Source organism: Portunus trituberculatus, chromosome 48 (assembly GCF_017591435.1).
Source record: "Portunus trituberculatus isolate SZX2019 chromosome 48, ASM1759143v1, whole genome shotgun sequence".
NCBI classification, from domain to species: Eukaryota; Metazoa; Arthropoda; class Malacostraca; order Decapoda; family Portunidae; genus Portunus; species Portunus trituberculatus.
Window position 1 is genome coordinate 22,970,326 of NC_059302.1, and position 18,015 is coordinate 22,988,340.

The 18,015-nt window shown below is 42.8% G+C and overlaps 1 non-coding gene across 1 annotated transcript; it reads left to right on the forward strand.

Annotated features, from left to right (window-relative positions):
* Positions 1 to 550: 550 nt before the first annotated feature.
* On the forward strand, positions 551 to 622 carry Trnag-ucc. The gene has a single exon. It is a non-coding gene; the product is annotated as a tRNA-Gly (tRNA).
* The last annotated feature ends 17,393 nt before the right edge of the window (positions 623 to 18,015 follow it).

Genomic DNA, 18,015 nt, shown 5'->3' on the forward strand with positions numbered 1-18,015 from the left:
TAAGATGCTGCGCGAACATTATTAAGAAGATGATAATGCCATGATGTGACAAGAGTGAGAAAATGAGTTGTTTAACCAGACGAATTATGCGACGAAAAAGACTCCGTGTGGAAACTACGGCGAGACAAAAGCTGAGTCACACGAGGGAAAAAGAGACTGGAGGAAGATGGAGGAAAGAAAATAATGGTGTGAAATAAATTAGGATGAGAGAGAGAGAGAGAGAGAGAGAGAGAGAGAGAGAGAGAGAGAGAGAGAGAGAGGATGGGGAACTGACAGATGAACGAACTGATGGATAAGATGCAGAGACCGCGAGATGGAAAGAAGTGTAGCCAACAATGTAGTAGGAGAGACGGTTATAGGAAAGACTGGACGCAGGAGGAGGAGGAGGAGGAGGAGAAGGAGGAGGAGGAGGAGGAAGTGGATGATGATGAGGAGGAGGAGGAGAAGGAGGAAGAGGAGGAGGTGGATGATGAGGAGGAAAAGGAAAAACAAGATCAAAGTTACTACGAAATTTGACATTGAATAACATAAAGCTCTCCCTCAATATCACGCGATGGTGGTATAGTGGTGAGCATAGCTGCCTTCCAAGCAGTTGACCCGGGTTCGATTCCCGGCCATCGCAACACAAAAGTAAATGCTTTTTTTGATGTGGTTTTATGATTTTTTTTTTGTTACCCGGGTAAGGTAAAACGCATTTGTTTGTGACTCAATGCATCTGTAACAACAACAGGCAAATTATTAATCTGATGATAGCGTGAGGAGGAGGAGGAGGAGGAGGAGGAGGAGGAGGAGGAGGAGGAGGAGGAAGAGGACGAAAGCCGCAGAAACAGCAATAACCAAAACAACAACAACAACAACGGCAAAGAAATAACAAAAACCAAGACAAAAAAAAACTGAAAAAAACTTATTATATAAGAAAAAAAAAAAAAAAACATTACCACTAACACCACCACGAACGAGAACATGCACAAACACTCCCACAACAACATCACTCACCACCACCATCACCACCACTACAAGCACCACAAGCACCATCATCACCACCACCCTAATCAAAGCATCACCACCACCACCACCACCACCACCACCACCACAACAACAACACACCAGCACCCAAATCATAACCTTTCAAATCCAACTCCTTCATCATCTTTAATCTTCCCTGCCGCCTCTTCCACCACCACCACCACCACCACCACCACCACTTCCTCCATCTCCTTCAATAAGAGCAAACTCACTGACATCACCAAGTTTTACCCCGAGAAAGCCTGCCGTGGATGTTATTTTCCATTCTGTGGCGAAAAGAAAAAGAAAATCAAGATAAAAAGAGACGAGTCGGCGTATCAAGGGTGGACGTATACCGATTCTCTTTTGTTCGCTTACTGAGGCAAGTGCAGCGTCAGGGCGATGGCTGGGGGTGGCTGACAGTGGTTGGGGAGTGGCTGGGAGGTGGCTGAGAGTGGCTGGGGTTGGTTGCGGTTGGCTTAGAGAGGGAGGGAGGTTGTGAGAAGGGAGAGAAGTGAGAGATGAAGGGAAACGTAATGGCAAGGAGGCAAGAAGTAAGAAGGCAAGGAAGAGAACAAGTGGAAAGGAAGAGGTGAGAGGAGACGAAAAGGGAGTGACAGAGGGAGAAAAAAGGTATTGACACTGAAAGGAAGTGAAAAGGGAAGGGTAATGGTGAGAAAGTTAAGTGTGTAAGTGACTCTTCCCTCTTCTCCCTCTCTCTCTCTCTCTCTCTCTCTCTCTCTCTCTCTCTCTCTCTCTCTCTCTCTCTCTCTCTCTCTCTCTCTCTCTCTCTCTCTCTCTCTCTCTCTCGTGTCAGGCAGCATGAAAAGGACGCAGCAACGCGCCCACTCAATGCCTTCACGTAACACAAAACGGGAATAATTTTTGGTACCATATGCGCCAGTGAAAATCTTAAGAAAGTCCCCAATCACCCTGAGGAGGAAATTGAAGAAACATCAAGAGTATATAAAGTGTGTTTTCTAATGGTCTTAACCACTCCAGTACTGGGACACATTTTTACCGTGAGTTTGTGTACTATTAGACGATTTTACTAACATTAGAGAGGGTTTATAGAGGTCACAAATTCACTGGCCAGACTCTTTACTGTTTCAATCCCCACATAAGTTTCTGAAGGTGCATCAAATCGCCAAATAGTAAGCTCAATAAATATGAAATAGGGTCATGATACTCACGGGGTTCAAGTCACCTGTTCTGTATATTCAATTAACAGATGATTAGGTAGTTAATTATTAGGTGAAAGTATAGCTGAAGGTATGTGTGTGTGTGTGTGTGTGTGTGTGTGTGTGTGTGTGTGTGTGTGTGTGTGTGTGTGTGTGTGTGTGTGTGTGTGTGTGTGTGTGTGTGTGTGTGTGTGTGTCGTACAGTAATTCTTTATATGACGTTCCACTTCTCATCTTTCATCTTTTTTTACTTCTATATTCAGTAACCTCGTTGTTTCTTTCATTAATATCACTTGGTTTTTTTTTCTTGCTTTCTCTTTCTCTCTCTCTTTCACTTCTTTTGTCTTTTCCTTAATGGCTTTGTTTAGTTCTGTCCTCTCAGCTTCATCTCCCACGGTTTTAATTTGCATATTCCTTCCCCTCGTCTGATGAAGTGTTAGTTTTCAATATTTGCCTCCTTTGTTTGCATATTTCTCAATGTTTCTTCTGCAGTTTCCTATGATCGCTATGGCCAAGCTGGGGATTACTGCGTTAACTCCCTTCAGTACCATGACGTATTTTCCTATTCATACGATTAATATTTTGTGATTTTATACAGCTTCAGAAACTCATGTAGGGATTGAAATACTGAAGACTGTGACCGTTAATCTTTTGAACTACACAGACCCTTTGTAATGTCAATGAAATCGTCTAATCATACCTAAAACTCAAGATAAAAATGCGTTCCAGTACTGAATGGGCTAATAATGTCACCTGCGCCAACACTTTCTGCTTTTCAATAAGTGTTTTCTGTGGAGAATTAAAGCCTGTCGATATTTCTTGTCAGTACCGAACCTCTCGAACCTCTTGGAATCCACCTTGTGCTTGCCTCTCAGAAAAAAAAAGAAAAAAAATAGAGTTATTTCACAGCTCACCGCCATATGGTCTTTCTGGATTTTTACATTTTTATTTCCTGAGCACAAGTTATATTTTTCCAGCAGTGTATCTCTTTTGTTTGATAAACCACACTATATTTTCCTTCCAAATCTATTCATTTCGGCTCCTCTCGGTCCACTTACGGCCTCCTCTTTTGGAAGAAAGTATTCATGAGCCTAACGTCATCGCTGGATATCAAACAAATCTGCCATGACTTACAAAGAAAAAGAAAAAAAAAAAGCATCTCAGAGTTAGCTTGTTCACTGGCCAGGAATTTCAGCTTCTTGAAGGGCACTTACTCGGTCCCCGCGGCACGCTGACCCTAGGCAATGAAGGCACAGCAGCAGGACGATAATCTCACCGAAATGCCACAATTCTCATTATTACTACTTGTCAGACAGAGAGATAGAGCGAGAGAGAGAGAGAGAGAGAGAGAGAGAGAGAGAGAGAGAGAGATTAAACAGGCAGACAGCAGACAAAAAGAAACCCAACCCCCTTCTCCCACACACACACACACACACACACACACACACACACACACACACACACACACACACACACACACACACACACACACACACACACACACACACACACACACACACACACACACACACACACACACATAAAGGACACAAAGGCGGCCCTGAATCCCTTCCATAATACGCTTCCATACCATTCACGGATCAAAAATTCTTTACCGCAGTTTGCACGAAGGCTTTGTGTCCGGCAAATTTACGATGGAATATGGAATTTGGCCGCCACGTGAACGCCGCACCAGGAGGAAGGAAGTGTTTACCCTGGAGGAGGAGGAGGAGGAGGAGGAGGAGGAGGAGGAGGAGGATTACACGACCTGTCCAGCCCTAGTCAAACATTTCTTTCGGTTTGTTATCAATTGTGAGTTTCCACGTAAGAAGTGTTGACGTGGGGAGCACAAGAGGTTTGGTCAACACTTGCTCACGCACTTCTCCTCTTTTTCCTCTTCCTTCTCCTCCTCCTTCTTCTCCTCCTCCTCCTCCCTCTTATTCCCTTCGTTTTCCTTCTCTGTTATACTTTGCTTCTCTCTATTCTTCTCCTCCGTTTCTCCTCCCCCGTGCCTCCCAGGTCTTTCTTTTCTTTCACCTTCTTTTTTTTCTTTCCTTTTTGTGTGTGGTTGTGCATGTGTGTCATCTTTAGTTGGTTACGTTTGCAGTTCTCTCTCTCTCTCTCTCTCTCTCTCTCTCTCTCTCTCTCTCTCTCTCTTGCCTTTTCTCAGTAATTTGTTCATAACGTTCCCTAGTATTGAGACACACACACAGAGAGAGAGAGAGAGAGAGAGAGAGAGAGAGAGAGAGAGAGAGAGAGAGAGAGAGAGAGAGAGAGAGAGAGAGAGAGAGAGAGAGAGAGAGAGAGAGAGAGAGAGAGAGACGTTCAAACATTCTGTAATACGTTGAAATCACACTACATCGTTAATGTTTTGAACTTCATGCATTATCACTGTCAGGAAGGCCGGGACGAAGGTTCAGTCGAGGCTTCAGGATAAGAAAAAAACGCTCACAAAATTTACGCTAAAAATATGTGTGGGTTATCAGTCGTTGTTGATTGATGGGGATATAAAAGCAAGTCATCAACTGAGCTCAATATGATTTGACTCAAAGTTGATGTTCTTTTAGGCAACAATGTTATTTATATCATTAGAATATATGTAGCAAATGGCGCATTGCCGTATAAACATGTACTTATTTTGATTCTAGGCATGCAGGGAGGGCTGCACCAGACGAGACCGACTTAAGAAAGACTACACATGGCTTATAAAATGAAGGATGCTACTTAGCCGCAAATAATGACAATTACTTAACATAAGTAGACTGAGACACGCAAAAAACTCGCCCGCAAAATATGATAAAGGAAAGCAAGAACACTTACATTATCAAAAAAGGCAAAAAAGAGTATAAGTATCACATGCAGCTTAAAAATACCTGCAAGAATCTAACGAGGCGAACATTAGTAGCAATACAGGTTGAATTTTATCAAACACTGAACTGTATGTACGTAGCTGCGCCCCGCTAACCCACGATTGTAATGATACCAGACATCATGCTAAGTTCTAATAAGGTCGAGGAGAAATTGTTCTGAATTCTACATCCCAATAAGGGAATATATTTCAAGACTTTTAATTCCATTGAAAACATACCAGCCAAAATTGTACAAGCCACGAGACGACTTTAAAATCCTGGCGTATTCTTATTCTGTCTTAACTTAAAGAAAAAAAAGGGGAAAAAAAACGACCTAATTGTATTGAGTGTGGAAATGCAGTTCAGTGGAGAAGTGAAGGGAATGTTTCAGTGTGTTGCTCGATACTAACAAGGAGAAGCAGATTAATTATTTTGACCCACACAGTTTCATGACACATTTCCTCATTCATTATTTGTGTATATATTATGTATCACTTTTCAAGATGGACATTTTCAGGATGTTTTTTTCATGCTTGATTCTTTAGGACACATAAAGTTTCAGGGTACAGTTCTATGCATTCTCAAAGAACACACTGTCTTCAAGAATCAGAAAACCACTATTTTTTAAGATAATTTTTGTGATATAAACTGTTCTGGATGTATTTGAAGATTATTTTCATTACAGATTATTATTTACATTATTTCTGGATTTTTTTTTGTCTACTATTCGTTAGATTAGTTCATTACCAGGGCATACCATTTTCATAATTATTTCTAGATTTATTAACATCTTAAGGAACATTTCGAGATAACCACATAAACATACCAGATTGAAGTTGAGCACCGCGACGTTTCACTCTTCAACAAAACTACTTTTATCCTTATTTTCTTATTTCTCTCTGGGTAACTCTGAGATTATCACCAAGACACACTATTTTCCAATCAGCGAATTAGCGGGAAGCATATTAAGAACACGAACAGCTGAACACTAAGCACACAGCACCCGATCATCAGCTCAACCTTCCTCGTTCTCTCTCACAATCACAAAGAAACAATCACCGCCACGAGATTTACGCCACCACAAACATCACAATTTTCTACACGATAAGCTGCATCAGGGAACAGCTTTTAAAGAACACTAACAACGTTATTTAAGTTACATGCGCACCGTGACCGAATTCAATGTTCCTTCCCAATGATACTTGCAGGGTACAGAACACAGCGCTCAGTGGCCTCGGTAGTACAGTGCCCGCTCGTTAGGTAATTGCAAAAATGACACTAATTCTGAACTGTCTGATTCACGTGCCCGATAAACGCCGTAATAATACCGTGTGAAACCAGAAGATTTTAAGAACCAATTGCTAGTACTGGTTCGACTATTCCTTGTGGTTTGGTAATATGCTCTCTCTCTCTCTCTCTCTCTCTCTCTCTCTCTCTCTCTCTCTCTCTCTCTCTCTCTGGGCCAGATTATCATTAAACACTTTTTTTTTCTCTCTCTCTTATTTCAATGTGAGTCTTTAAGGAAATTTTGATTGTATGAGAAGATACAACAGTGATCTCTCTCTCTCTCTCTCTCTCTCTCTCTCTCTCTCTCTCTCTCTCTCTCTCTCTCTCTCTCTCTCTCTCTCTCTCTCTCTCAGACACCACAAATACCAGTGATAAACATATAAGAAGACAAATTAAACTGTATAGCTGAACAGAAGAGCATGATGTGAGCCGGCAAGGTGATCCCGGGGCAGCTAAGAGGCGGGTAGGAGATTACAGGGAGATAAGCGGCCTTGTTTTATCAATTATATTCTTAATGAGAGGTAATTACAGCCAAGGAGGAGCACCAGGAGAGGACTCGCAACTGACATCAACTGATAAAAACGATAATGTATAAGGTAGTGTTAATGGAGCTAAGATGGGAGGTAAGGGAGGGAGGAGGAGGAGGAGGAGGAGGAGGAGGAGGAATATAAGGTAATTGGAAGCTCGCGTGTGTTATGAAGGAGTATTAGAAGATTAAAGAACTGGTTTCTGTGTCAGGGCTCGGAAAAAAAAAATAAAAAAATAATAAAGAGAGAGAGAGAGAGAGAGAGAGAGAGAGAGAGAGAGAGAGAGAGAGAGAGAGAGAGAGAGAGAGAGAGAGAGAGAGAGAGAGAACAAAATAAACTTACCGTTGTTTTGGTGAATCATTCCTCTCTACCCCCCTATCTCTCTCTCTCTCTCTCTCTCTCTCTCTCTCTCTCTCTCTCTCTCTCTCTCTCTCTCTCTCTCTCTCTCTCTCTCCGTCTCTCTCTCTCTCTCTATAGTAACCCACAGTTAAAACAAATGTACCCTTTCCTTACCAACACCAAGTATGTACTGTACCTCCCTCTCCTCTCCCTTTCTCCCTCTCTCCCTCTCCTTCCCAGACGGCATTATATAGTTAACGTACATTTCTCTTTCTTCCCCTCTACTGATTAACTCCAATCTCCCCTTGATGAGCGACCGCTATGGAGCAGTGCCTTATACGTCACTGCACCGCCAATGGGACGCCCAGCCACTTTTTTTAAGATAATGAGAACCCGACGCAGAGGTAGAAAAAAGAGGGAATTAGAGAGTGCAAGAGAGAGTAAAGGGAGTGTAAGAGAGGATATGGAAGTTGGGTAAATGGAGTGTGGAGGGTGCTAGAGATAGAGAGAAGGTACGGAGTGAGGGGAGTAGATAGTGAGATAAAAGAAATGGGATAAAAAAAAAACGAAGGTGGGATTTGGATACAGGGAGAGAGAGAGAGAGAGAGAGAGAGAGAGAGAGAGAGAGAGAGAGAGAGAGAGAGAGAGAGAGAGAGAGAGAGAGAGAGAGAGAGAGACTATCCCTTACAATTTGATACCGGATTTCAGCTTCAAAATAATAGTTTTAAGAAAGAACATGACTCACCACAATATAATTCCTCTCGAGTTAGTTTTCTCACGTCTCTCTCTCTCTCTCTCTCTCTCTCTCTCTCTCTCTCTCTCTCTCTCTCTCTCTCTCTCTCTCTCTCTCTCTCTCTCACCAGCATGCCTTCTAAGATATCATTCACGTGCATGGATTATTACACTTCCTTCGCCTCTCCTTTTCTCACCCGAACAGACAACTTAATTAAGGATAGACTCGTGTGTCCTGCCCGTCCTATACTCCTTCCTGACCCTCACCTTTGTTTCAGCTGAGGGTCCGCTGCCTCGCTACCTCCGCGTCAAAAAATGCTTATAAACTTGTGATTTCAATAGGAGAGATGAATAAATTTGTTCGTAAATATTATGCTAGATGGCTGGAATACACGTAGTAATCAGTCTATTTAGTGTTATGATAGGTTAGGTTAAGTTAGGTCAGTAGAGTTACCTAAACTTGTGATTTCAATAAGAGAGGAATAGATTTGTTCGTTAATAGTTTACTAGATGACTGGAATGCACGTCGAGAGCAGTTTATTTAGAGTTGAGTTAGGTTTGGTTTGGTTTGGTTTGGTTAGGTTAGGTTAAGAGGATTACTATGATGTTTTGATAGATAGACGTGGTGATTGGTGTTCTCAAGGAGTATTTAATGAGTGGAAGTGGGCCTTTTGTTGTTTTTGTCGTTGTTGCTGTTGTTTTTTGTTCTCCTTTTGATTAGAATCCCTATTATGTAAAAAAAATATAATTGTCTATCAGATTTGATGGATAGATATGATGATTGGTGACTTCAAGGAGTAATTAATGAAAAGAGTGGGCCTTTGCTGTTATTGTTGTTGTTGTTGTTGTTGTTTGTTCCCCTTTGACTAGAACCCCTATTATGTAAAAATAAATATAATTGTCTACCAGATCTTCTTTAAACAATATGGACTTTCTCACGGGAATTTATGGGCTAAAGAAGGTAAATTAGAACTCCCTCTCTGGTTTTCTAACTCCTCCTTTCTACGACTTATTACTGTGATCTTTTTTTATGATGGAAATTTCAAGACACATTTTCAATTTAAACTAAACTGCTTGGCTTTCCTGTAGGGACTGGCACCGCAGCTGAAACTTTTACAATACTGTTACCCTTGGCCAGTCCTCATACATAAAAAGTGGAGCTTCTTATGTTCTTATGTAACCGTTGCCTGTATTCCCCTCACGTTCCTCGTTTCCAGGCACGCTCGTGTGGCTTTCCCTCAATCCATCACTGACGCAGGCTTTACGTGGCGCGTGGATAGTGTTTCCCTCACCCTCATTCATTCTCCGTCTTTTGGTCTTTGTCTCAGATCCTCAGTCTCCCTCCGTCTCGCTCCATCTAAGTGACTGACATGACTGCCTCTCTCTGTCACTGCCTCTGTGTTTATGTCTCTGTGTCTTGGTCCGTTTTGTCTTTCTACCTTTTGTCTGTGTCGCTGTCTGTCTGTCAGTCTGTATTGTCTGTTATTCCGTCTCTTTAGGCTTATCTAAAAAAATGTTCCTCTTAGCCTCTTAGATAGTTTATTTTGCTTCTCTTTATGTCTGTTTATAGTCTTTAGTGCTCTCTCTCTCTCTCTCTCTCTCTCTCTCTCTCTCTCTCTCTCTCTCTCTCTCTCTCTCTCTCTCTCTCTCTCTCTCTCTCTCTCTCTCTTTTACCACGCTCGCATCATGACTTTGGGCCACGGAACAAGCTGACCTTTGTGCTTCCACCCGCGGCCGTCCATTCAATCCCCGCCTCTTCACGGGCCATGCAGCGCGCCACCCGTCACCGGCCCCTCACCGCCATGCTCCACGCTCGCCCATCGACGCCCACTCATCACCTTTGCCACGTCTTACCGCCAATTAATTCCCGGGTTTGTGCTGACGCCAGAGGGAGCACGTCAGTCCCGCTCAACCCTCCCCCGGTATCAAGATCCACGAGTCAGCGATAAGCCACAATCAACGGTAGTTTTTCTTCGTCCTAGATTGACTCTCCCGGTCTGTATTCCCTCTCCCTCTCCCTCTGAAACCTTGGGAACAGCATTATGCCTTCCCCCTCCAGCGTAACATGATGGAGGTGACCTGACGCTGCCGGCAAGTCATCATCATCACCACCACCATCATCACCATCGCCAACTATAGCCACGCCTTCATTACTTTGAGGTGACAACAAGCAGAGGGTCCTTTCCTGGCATCGTCCGTCCTTCTACCTTGCCGAAGTGCAGTGGAGTGAGTCAACACAGCCCAGCGCGCGCCGTGTAGTGTGAGTTGCCCCAGTAGCGTGTTCGGCCCGCGCGCTTTCACCTGATCTGCATAATTGGCTCCGAGAAGATTTGCTGCGGCGCTTCGGGCAGGTGCTGGTCGGGGGTCCTGGCTCCCGGTGAATTCTGCTGGCCTTATTTAGACTTCTTGAGCAGCAGGTGTTGGTGGAGAGACAGCAGTTGTGGTGGTGGTGGTGGTGGTGGTGGTGGTGGTACACTGACTGGATTGTATATAAAAGTGAGGATAAAGGCTTTAAAGTTTTTTTTTCTTTTTATACACAGACAGGGATCAAAAGAAAGCAAATAACCAGTGGATGAGTGTAAGAGAGTAAGAGAGAGAGAGAGAGAGAGAGAGAGAGAGAGAGAGAGAGAGAGAGAGAGAGAGAGAGAGAGAGAGAGATGGAAGTGAGGAAGAAGTTATATTTTCAAGTAATAAAGAAAATTAACCTGTGTGTGTGTGTGTGTGTGTGTGTGTGTGTGTGTGTGTGTGTGTGTGTGTGTGTGTGTGTGTGTGTGTGTGTGTGTGTGTGGGAATCGTGACCTGGGGAAGCTAACTCTACCTAGCCGTGACCTTAACGTTGACCCGCCTGAAGGGTCGCAAACATACTCTGACCTCCTCCTCCTCCTCCAACTCCTCCTCCTCCTCCTCCTCCTCCTCCTCCTCCTCCTCCTCCTCCTCCTTTTATTCATTTTCTTTCCCCCTCTCCCTGTTTCCTTCTATGACTATCTCCACAAACACCAATCATCACAAAATCCTCCTCTATCATTTTGCTTTTCTTTTTCCTCTTTTTATCTTGTCCTTCCTCCTTTTTTTCTTATATTCTTCCTTTTCTTCCTCTCCTTCCTCTTCCTGTTCTTTTTCACCACACACAGACACACACAGAGACCAGATCATCATAACTTCCTTCCCTATTTTCTTTTTTTCCTTCCCATTTTCTTTGTTCATCTCACCCGTTTCCTATTTTTCTTTTTTTCCTTCTTCTCTCCTTGTTTCCTTCCACTCCGTTACCATCACCACAACTTCTTCCTTCTTCCTTCTTTTTAATTATCTTCTTTTAATTTTCTCTCCTTCTCCTTCTCCTTTTTTCCTATTTCCCATATTTCTATTCTGCTTTCCTTCCTCGTTTCTCGTTTTCTGTTCATATACTGTCACTAGAAACATGACTAACTTAAGAAGGTTTAATGACACTTACCTTTCAGTTTCTGTTCATCTATTTAGCCCTTTCTTCCTTGTTCTTTAGCACCTTCTTAGCATTGCCCTCTCCAGTGCCTTTCTTATATAAAACAAAAATAAACATATATAAACATTTTTACCCTTCCTCTTTCTCCATTCCTCCTCCTCCTCCTGCTTCTCCCCAACCAGTCAGAGCCTCGCAAGCATGTAGGCGCCAAGGCAACACAAGAAGGTGACAGACTTAGCACCAACAAACACGAAGGAAAAGCGATGAGAGCAGCAGTGACGGCAGCGGTTAGCGGAGGAAAAAAGGAAGGAAAAAAAAGCAAGAATTTACAGTACCAGCTAAACACTTTCTGGGCCACTGAAAGAGAGAGAGAGAGAGAGAGAGAGAGAGAGAGAGAGAGAGAGAGAGAGAGAGAGAGAGTATAAACAATGAGACAGGACCAAGGGTAGTGGATGTGCTGTTCTAAACATGTGTTGGTATACATGTGTCTGTCTCCCAGGTGTACACATATCCACGTCCATGTGTGTGTGTGTGTGTGTGTGTGTGTGTGTGTGTGTGTGTGTGTGTGTGTGTGTGTGTGTGTGTGTGTGTGTGTGTGTGTGTGTGTGTGTGTGTGTGTGTGTGTGTGTGTGTGTGTGTGTGTGTGTGTGTGTGTGTGTGTGTGTGTGTGTGTGTGTGTGTGTGTGTGTGTGTGTGTGTGTGTGTGTGTGTGTGTGTGTGTGTGTGTGTGTGTGTGATTTCCTATGATACCTGCACTTGGAAACAATTCTCTCTCTCTCTCTCTCTCTCTCTCTCTCTCTCTCTCTCTCTCTCTCTCTCTCTCTCTCTCTCTCTCTCTCTCAATTTATATAAAAGAATATATTCTCTAACGTTTTGCGGTATCCTAGAGAATCACGGAGGGTTTGTGGAGAAGAAAAGAGGAGAGGTGGTGAAGGAGGAATGAGAAGGGGAAGAGAGAGGGAGAACGGGAGAAAAAAAAAAGAGGAAGAGAAGAGGAGAGGAAGGGAACGACCTCTTTCCTTCCCCCAACCTCTAAGCCACTACTACCTCCACTACCATCACTACCTCCTCCTCCTCCTCCTCCTCCTCCTCTTCGTGCAGGACACCAACACAGTCAAGGGTTACTCAGCAATCCTTCCATGCCTTTTAAGTCGGGGGCATTATGTTATGTTTTCTCGGGCCTACACGCTTCTTGGCCACGTGTATTCAGCGCGACATTATCATTAATTAAGGTGTCCAGGTGGGCGTGTCTACCTGGGCGAGGGTCATTCCGCAGCTCGTTCATTTCCCGTTCCGTCAATAAATCATCCGCTTTCGCCGTGTGTCTCGCTGAGTGCTGATCACCGCGCACACCACATCGTTCATTGTTGCCTGTTCCTTTTGTCTCCTCCTGTCTAACGCCGCCGCTGCTGCTCCTCCTGCTCCTCCTCCTGCCCTCTAGCCGCCACTCCAGCCACCTCACTCGTCTTCATGCTTCCTTGCTCTTGTTTTCTGTCTCCTGTTGCTGTCTGTACGTATACCTGCATGGACCCTCTCTCTCTCTCTCTCTCTCTCTCTCTCTCTCTCTCTCTCTCTCTCTCTCTCTCTCTCTCTCTCTCTCTCCCTGTGTGTGTGTGTGTGTGTGTGTGTGTGTGTGTGTGTGTGTGTGTGTGTGTGTGTGTGTGTGTGTGTGTGTGTGTGTGTGTGTGTGTGTGTGTATCTATACAACCTTCCCACGTCGTGTTTACCTGCAGTACATTGAGAGAAATGATTGCTTCCTTTTGGTGTTTACTGTACCTTCATTAGCCCTCAGTGCGTGTCCACCTCTTTGTGTGTGTGTGTGTGTGTGTGTGTGTGTGTGTGTGTGTGTGTGTGTGTGTGTGTGTGTGCACGCCGGGTCACCCAAGAGGCCGCACAGGTGAGCAGCAGCGAGATGGTGTGCAAACAGGTGTGTCGAGCCTTTAAATGACACCTGAGGAGGAGGAGGAAGAGGAAGAGGAAGAGGAGGAGGAGGAGGAGGAGGAGGAGGAGGAGGAAGATGGTGGTGATGGTGGTGATGCAGAAGTAAAGGAGGAAAAAAGAAATGGAAGAAAAGGATGAAATGTTGAAATAGAAAGAAGGCAAAAGGTTAACAAAGAAGAAGAAAAAAGAAAAGAAAAGAAGAAGAAGAAGAAGAAGAAGAAGAAGAAGAAAAGAAAAAGAAAAAGAGAAAGAACAAGAAGAAGAACAATAACATTAACACGAAGAACAAGAACAAGAAGAACAAGAACAAGAAAAGAACAAGATTCACAACATCAACAACAACGACGATATTATGAGAAGCGAAAGAGCACAAAGGAATACAAAGGAAAGAACAGACAGACACCAACAACCGTACTGAGTCAAGCGAGGCTGTCTGTCTGAGTGACTACGCTACCACTGCACTGGAATCTCAGCGAATCAAATGTTAAAATGAGTAGCTTGTAATGAAACACAAGAATATAAATTACAGTTTTCCTTATCTGAAAATTGTGACAGTTTAAAAAATTGCTAAGATTTTTATAAGGCCTTGATGAAAAAAAAGTGACCAAAAATTTGTTTAGTGTATCACAGAGAATCAAACGTCAAAAGGAGCAGCTTGTAGTGAAAAAAAAAATAGATGGAGTTTTTCCTTATCTGAAAATAGGTAAAAAAAGAGGAGGAATACAAATGAATAGAAAGACAGCAACAGCCCTCCTGGGCCTAACGAGGCTGTCTGTGTGCCTATGCTACCACTACAGATTCTACGGGTTAGAGGCTGAAGGACACCAGGGTTCAAGAAAGATAAAAAAAAAAGGCCACAGGGAGAGAGAAAGTCAAAGTTGTGATAGGAAAGATTGAAAGAAAAGTGATACTATCTAGTACAGTAACTAGAAAAAAAATATAACTTATGTGGGCGCAAAAGACGTCATTTGAAGGGTTAATGCCAGGTCAATGTTTAACCTTTTTTAAAAGTTTCTATTGTATTGCTACGGAAACATGTGCTGGGAGAGAGTTCCAGACATTTACAATTCTATTGAAGAAATAATGTTATGCTCATTTGATCTAAAACGCTTGCCTGTAATCTTGTAACTATTATTTCTAGGGGTGTTGGAGCTGTCAATGGTGAGATAGTTATCAAAGCCCCGGAACATTTTAAATAGTTCAATTAAATCTCCTCGCATTCGCCGCTTCTCTAAACTGAACAAGTTGAGTTCCTCAAGCGCTCCTCGTAAGGCTTGTTTCGCAGTCGTGGGATCAATTTGGTGACTCTTCTTTGGACTCTCTCCAGCTTGTCTATATCTTTTCTATAATGGGGTGACCAGAACTGGACACAGTACTCAAGTTGAGGTCGGACGAACTTATTAAAAAATGTGAGAATTACCCCTTCTGATTTGAAATGAAAAGTCCAACCGATAAACCCAACCAATTTGTTTGCTTTTTTAATTACTTCCGAGCAGTGTTTGCTTGATTTGAGGTCTGAGGTGATTATAACGCCTAAGTCTTTTTCCTCATCAAACTTGAAGAAGCTCGGAACCGTTCATTGAGTAATTAGTATGATCATTACTGCTAATAATGTGCAACACTTTACATTTACATTGAAGCTCATCTGCCACTTGTTTGACCAAGTGGTTAAGCGGTTCAGATCTGTTTGTAGTTTTCTTCTATCCTCTGACGTGACTACTTTATTCATTATTTCAGTATCATCAGCAAACTTAGATATTTTACAGGTGAGGCTCTCATCGATATCATTAACGTAAATAAGGAAAAGAACCGGGCCGAGCACAGATCCCTGTGGTACACCGCTTAAAACTTCTCGCCATTTTGAAAATTTACCATTTAAAACAACGCACTATTTTCTCTCAGAAAGCCAGTCTTCAAGCCATTTGAGAAGTATTCCATCTATACCATGTGACTTTAATTTACCTAGTAGCCACTTATGGGGAACTTTGTCAAAAGCTTTTTGAAAATCTAGATACACTACATCTACTGCTTTTGTTTCGTCGTACATGGTGAAAATATAGGAGGAGGAGGAGGAGGAGGAGGAGGAGGAGGAGGAGGAGGAGGAGGAGGAGGAGGAGGAGGAGGAGGAGGAGGAGGAGGAGGAGGAGGAGGAGGAGGAGGAGGAGGAGGAGGAGGAGGAGGAGTCATAGAGGATAAGGGAAGAAGCAACGCGAAACAAGGTCAGGATTAGTAATGGGCGTGGCTAAAAGTTGAAATTTGTCGAGCTGAGAGCCATCCCTTGTTCCGCTCAACATTCCTCCACCTGAACCCAAGATGAAACTCAGGACTGAGTCGGACAAACACGATACCAGCATCTTTCCTTACCTTCCTGTTTTTCTATGCATTTTTTCGCTTACCTGTTTCTTTCTTTCTCTCTTTCTCTCTTTCCCTTTCCTATATATATTCTTTTTTTATTATTTCATTTTAGTATTCTTTTTTTAATGTTCTATCTCTCTCTTTCCGTCATTGGATTTCCACTGTTTTTCTCTGCATCATTTTTTCCCAGTTTCTTTTTCTCTCTTTCTCTCTCTTTCTCTTTTCTAGACTTCTTCATTTAATTACTTCATTTCAGTTTATTTTTGTTTTCTATCTCTCTCTTTCGATCATTGCATTCCACTGTTCTTCGCTGCATTTTTTTTCTTCCCACTATCTTCCTTTCTCTCTTTTCTCCTTTTCTTTCTCAATCCTAGACTTATTTGCTTTATTTCTTCATTCCTATAACCTTTTTTGTCCTCATGTTATATCTCTCTCCTTTTCCGTCATTGTACTTTTTACCTCCAAAACCTCGTTTAGCAAAATCTGTTTCCTTCATTTTTTTTTCTATACCCAAATATTTTTTTTTTTTTGCATTTAATTTTTTGCTTCACTGCTTCAAATGGTTTTTCTTTTTTATATCAACAGATTATTTTTGGCAAGGGTTTCATTGTGTCACATTTTTCTTTGGTTATTTCTTTTTGCTTCTTACGTTATTTTATGTGTTCTTCTTTGCTTCCTCTTCATCTCTCTCTCTCTCTCTCTCTCTCTCTCTCTCTCTCTCTCTCTCTCTCTCTCTCTCTCTCTCTCTCTCTCTCTCTCTCTTATTTTTTTTTTTACTGAAGTTTAATGGAACGCATCACAAGCATCATAATTTTCATCACCATCATCATTACTTTCATCACCAACACGTATTATGAACAGAACAACACAATAACATCTTGCTATGACTTGATTTAATTTAAGAGGAAGGTTTCAAGACATTTATCCCTTTTTTTCGACTAACTCAACAAGGAGGGCATTTTATTATATTTGTGTTACCCTTGGCCAGCTTTTCCTTCTAACAAGAATAAAGTGACAAGTAAAATAAAACATCTCGCATTATTTTTCTATTTCTCCTTCTTTTCCTCCTCCTCTTCCCTTTACTCCTTATCCTGCCTCCTTCATTCTTCCAGTTCCTTTCCTGGTTGTTTCCTTAATCCCTCTTCTTAAATTCTCCCTTTCTTCCTTCCTCACACTGCTTCTTGCATCCCCAAGAACATTCCACTCCATTCTCCTCCAATTTTCCTTCCCCGTTCTCTCTTAACTAACCCAACTTCACATCCTTAATTTTTCCCTTCCATTCTTATTCCTACGCTCGTTTCTGTCTATTTTACTATGTCCCTTTCTCTTCTTTCCCTTCCTCATTCTTCCCAATTCTCCTTTACCTCTCCCGTTTACAGCCATGACCTCTTCCTCCCCCTTTTGCCCTCTTCCCTTAGCCTTTTCTGCCCCCCCTTTCTCGGCCTTCCTTTACGGGCTTCGGCTGAGTGATGTCCCATTGTGAGTGAACCTGATCCATTCCACAGAGCAGAAAGCCTCGGATGTTTGGGAAGGGGAAAAAAGGATGGATCGTGTATGTGAAAATAAAAATTGCAGAGAGAAAGGGATGTGTATATTCTGTTCGTGGATGGATGGATGGATGGATGTGGGTGGGTGTGTGGGTGTGGGTGTGTGGGTGGAGGGAGTCCCCAGGGAGAGGGAAAAAGGGACTAGGAGAGGGAGAAGAAGAGAAGGAGAGGGAGAGGAGAGAGAGAGAGAGAGAGAGAGAGAGAGAGAGAGAGAGAGAGAGAGAGAGAGAGAGAGAGAGAGAGAGAGAGAGAGAGAGAGAGAGAGAGAGAGAGAGAGAGAGAGAGAGAGAGAGAGAGAGAGAGAGAGAGAGAGAGAGATACTAGGCATCTTCTCACCATATGTTCAAAAACTATTTAAAATTCTTTTCTCCAACCTAAAACAAACTGAGTCAAACAATTCGTAACCTACCCTATAATCTAACCAAATTCTCTTATCTACCTTCCACTGACAGCACTTTCTTTCACATTACTTAACCTAACATAACCTAACAACCTCCTTTACCTGACATCACAGCACCAGCAAGTCATAAGTAGAGTCTGAGAGATAGAAGGCGTTAAGTGTAATTGCCTCCTGTCTCAGCAACGAAGCATCTGTTCACCTTTAAGAGGAAAAGAGCTTTGTCTCCGTAAATTATGTGATTAGTGGTTCCACTGAGAAAGTGAGGTTGTATTAGTAGCTACTGCAAAAAAAGACTGATGGAACAACAATAGTAGGAAAGCGAGCAGGAACACCAGGATGTGCAGGACAGGCGCCAGTGGGACGGGAGGAGACACAAACGAACCCCATAGAAGAAGCACGTACAATCCTCCTCC